This window comes from Osmia lignaria, unplaced genomic scaffold, assembly GCF_051020975.1.
Source record: "Osmia lignaria lignaria isolate PbOS001 unplaced genomic scaffold, iyOsmLign1 scaffold0005, whole genome shotgun sequence".
NCBI lineage: Eukaryota > Metazoa > Arthropoda > Insecta > Hymenoptera > Megachilidae > Osmia > Osmia lignaria.
The window spans coordinates 4,525,879-4,530,495 of record NW_027478162.1 but is presented as its reverse complement, the minus strand read 5'-3'; positions in this window follow the sequence as shown (position 1 = coordinate 4,530,495).

The window sequence follows — 4,617 nt, the reverse complement described above, 5'->3', positions numbered from 1 at the left end:
GTTCCGAAGCCGCACCAACATAATAGAGATACAGAAACACCGTGGCCCCTTTCTTTGAGATAACTCTGCACTAGTGCGAGCCGCAAATGCCACTTCCAGCTTAGCTGTGCAGAAGAGGAACAACAAGAAGAAGAAATATCTCGAAATATGTCCGTCAGGCCCCTTCCCTTGAGATAAATCTGCAAATATCTCGGAAACGAAGCGAGCCATGGCAAAATGTTAAGAGACCTTTTTTGTAGAGAATTATGTTTCCTACTTTTTATGTTCTATGATATTTTTTGATCAGACCCGTAGTTCTCGAGATATATGAAGATATTTAAAAGTTCCGAAGCCGCACCAACATAATAGAGATACAGAAACACCGTGGCCCCTTTCTTTGAGATAACTCTGCACTATTGCGAGCTGGAAATGCCACTTCCAGTTTAGCTGTGCAGAAGAAGAACAACAAGAAGCAAAAATATCTCGAAATATGTCCGTTAGGCCCCTTCCCTTGAGATAAATCTGCAAATATCTCGGAAACGAAGCGAGCTATGGCAAAATGTTACGAGACCTTATTTGTAGAGAATTAAGTTTCCTACCTTTTACGTTCTATGATATTTTTTGATCAGATGCGTAGTTCTCGAGATATATCAAGATATTTAAAAGTTCCGAAGCCGCACCAACATAATAGAGATACAGAAACACCGTGGCCCCTTTCTTTGAGATAACTCTGCACTATTGCGAGCTGGAAATGCCACTTCCAGTTTAGCTGTGCAGAAGAAGAACAACAAGAAGAAGAAATATCTCGAAATATGTCCGTTAGGCCCCTTCCCTTCAGATAAATCTGCAAATATCTCGGAAACGAAGCGAGCTATGGCAAAATGTTAAGAGACCTTTTTTGTAGAGAATTAAGTTTCCTACTTTTCATGTTCTATGATATTTTTTGATCAGATGCGTAGTTCTCGAGATATATCAAGATATTTAAAAGTTCCGAAGCCGCACCAACATAATAGAGATACAGAAACACCGTGGCCCCTTTCTTTGAGATAACTCTGCACTATTGCGAGCTGGAAATGCCACTTCCAGTTTAGCTGTGCAGAAGAAGAACAACAAGAAGAAGAAATATCTCGAAATATGTCCGTTAGGCCCCTTCCCTTCAGATAAATCTGCAAATATCTCGGAAACGAAGCGAGCTATGGCAAAATGTTAAGAGACCTTTTTTGTAGAGAATTAAGTTTCCTACTTTTCATGTTCTATGATATTTTTTGATCAGATGCGTAGTTCTCGAGATATATCAAGATATTTAAAAGTTCCGAAGCCGCACCAACATAATAGAGATACAGAAACACCGTGGCCCCTTTCTTTGAGATAACTCTGCACTAGTGCGAGCCGCAAATGCCACTTCCAGCTTAGCTGTGCAGAAGAAGAACAACAAGAAGAAGAAATATCTCGAAATATGTCCGTTAGGCCCCTTCCCTTGAGATAAATCTGCAAATATCTCGGAAACGAAGCGAGCTATGGCAAAATGTTAAGAGACCTTATTTGTAGAGAATTAAGTTTCCTACCTTTTACGTTCTATGATATTTTTTGACCAGATGCGTAGTTCTCGAGATATATCAAGATATTTAAAAGTTCCGAAACCGCACCAACATAATAGAGATACATAAACACCGTGACCCCTTTCTTTGAGATAACTCTGCACTAGTGCGAGCCGCAAATGCCACTTCCAGCTTAGCTGTGCAGAAGAAGAACAACAAGAAGAAGAAATATCTCGAAATATGTCCGTTAGGCCCCTTCCCTTGAGATAAATCTGCAAATATCTCGGAAACGAAGCGAGCTATGGCAAAATGTTAAGAGACCTTTTTTGTAGAGAATTAAGTTTCCTACTTTTTATGTTCTATGATATTTTTCGATCAGATGCGTAGTTCTCGAGATATATCAAGATATTTAAAAGTTCCGAAGCCGCACCAACATAATAGAGATACAGAAACACCGTGGCCCCTTTCTTTGAGATAACTCTGCACTATTGCGAGCTGCAAATGCCACTTCCAGCTTAGCTGTGCAGAAGAAGAACAACAAGAAGAAGAAATATCTCGAAATATGTCCGTTAGGCCCCTTCCCTTGAGATAAATCTGCAAATATCTCGGAAACGAAGCGAGCTATGGCAAAATGTTAAGAGACCTTTTTTGTAGAGAATTATGTTTCCTACAATTTATGTTCTATGATATTTTTTGATCAGAAGCGTAGTTTTCGAGATATATCGAGATATTTAAAAGTTCCGAAGCCGCACCAACATAATAGAGAAACAGAAACACCGTGGCCCCTTTCTTTGAGATAACTCTGCACTAGTGCGAGCCGCAAATGCCACTTCCAGCTTAGCTGTGCAGAAGAAGAACAACAAGAAGAAGAAATATCTCGAAATATGTCCGTCAGGCCCCTTCCCTTGAGATAAATCTGCAAATATCTCGGAAACGAAGAGAGCTATGGCAAAATGTTAAGAGACCTTTTTTGTAGAGAATTAAGTTTCCTACTTTTCATGTTCTATGATATTTTTTGATCAGATGCGTAGTTCTCGAGATATATCAAGATATTTAAAAGTTCCGAAGCCGCACCAACATAATAGAGATACAGAAACACCGTGGCCCCTTTCTTTGAGATAACTCTGCACTAGTGCGAGCCGCAAATGCCACTTCCAGCTTAGCTGTGCAGAAGAGGAACAACAAGAAGAAGAAATATCTCGAAATATGTCCGTCAGGCCCCTTCCCTTGAGATAAATCTGCAAATATCTCGGAAACGAAGCGAGCGATGGCAAAATGTTAAGAGACCTTTTTTGTAGAGAATTATGTTTCCTACTTTTTATGTTCTATGATATTTTTTGATCAGACCCGTAGTTCTCGAGATATATGAAGATATTTAAAAGTTCCGAAGCCGCACCAACATAATAGAGATACAGAAACACCGTGGCCCCTTTCTTTGAGATAACTCTGCACTATTGCGAGCTGGAAATGCCACTTCCAGTTTAGCTGTGCAGAAGAAGAACAACAAGAAGCAAAAATATCTCGAAATATGTCCGTTAGGCCCCTTCCCTTGAGATAAATCTGCAAATATCTCGGAAACGAAGCGAGCTATGGCAAAATGTTACGAGACCTTATTTGTAGAGAATTAAGTTTCCTACCTTTTACGTTCTATGATATTTTTTGATCAGATGCGTAGTTCTCGAGATATATCAAGATATTTAAAAGTTCCGAAGCCGCACCAACATAATAGAGATACAGAAACACCGTGGCCCCTTTCTTTGAGATAACTCTGCACTATTGCGAGCTGGAAATGCCACTTCCAGTTTAGCTGTGCAGAAGAAGAACAACAAGAAGAAGAAATATCTCGAAATATGTCCGTTAGGCCCCTTCCCTTCAGATAAATCTGCAAATATCTCGGAAACGAAGCGAGCTATGGCAAAATGTTAAGAGACCTTTTTTGTAGAGAATTAAGTTTCCTACTTTTCATGTTCTATGATATTTTTTGATCAGATGCGTAGTTCTCGAGATATATCAAGATATTTAAAAGTTCCGAAGCCGCACCAACATAATAGAGATACAGAAACACCGTGGCCCCTTTCTTTGAGATAACTCTGCACTATTGCGAGCTGGAAATGCCACTTCCAGTTTAGCTGTGCAGAAGAAGAACAACAAGAAGAAGAAATATCTCGAAATATGTCCGTTAGGCCCCTTCCCTTCAGATAAATCTGCAAATATCTCGGAAACGAAGCGAGCTATGGCAAAATGTTAAGAGACCTTTTTTGTAGAGAATTAAGTTTCCTACTTTTCATGTTCTATGATATTTTTTGATCAGATGCGTAGTTCTCGAGATATATCAAGATATTTAAAAGTTCCGAAGCCGCACCAACATAATAGAGATACAGAAACACCGTGGCCCCTTACTTTGAGATAACTCTGCACTAGTGCGAGCCGCAAATGCCACTTCCAGCTTAGCTGTGCAGAAGAAGAACAACAAGAAGAAGAAATATCTCGAAATATGTCCGTCAGGCCCCTTCCCTTGAGATAAATCTGCAAATATCTCGGAAACGAAGCGAGCTATGGCAAAATGTTAAGAGACCTTTTTTGTAGAGAATTAAGTTTCCGACTTTTTATGTTCTATGATATTTTTTGATCAAATGCGTAGTTCTCGAGATATATCAAGATATTTAAAAGTTCCGAAGCCGCACCAACATAATAGAGATACAGAAACACCGTGGCCCCTTTCTTTGAGATAACTCTGCACTAGTGAGAGCCGCAAATGCCACTTCCAGCTTAGCTGTGCAGAAGAAGAACAACAAGAAGAAGAAATATCTCGAAATATGTCCGTCAGGCCCCTTCCCTTGAGATAAACCTGCAAATATCTCGGAAACGAAGCGGGCTATGGCAAAATGTTAAGAGACCTTTTTTGTAGAGAATTAAGTTTCCTACTTTTTATGTTCTATGATATTTTTTGATCAGAAGCGTAGTTTTCGAGATATATCGAGATATTTAAAAGTTCCGAAGCCGCACCAACATAATAGAGATACAGAAACACCGTGGCCCCTTTCTTTGAGATAACTCTGCACTATTGCGAGCTGCAAATGCCACTTCCAGCTTAGCTGTG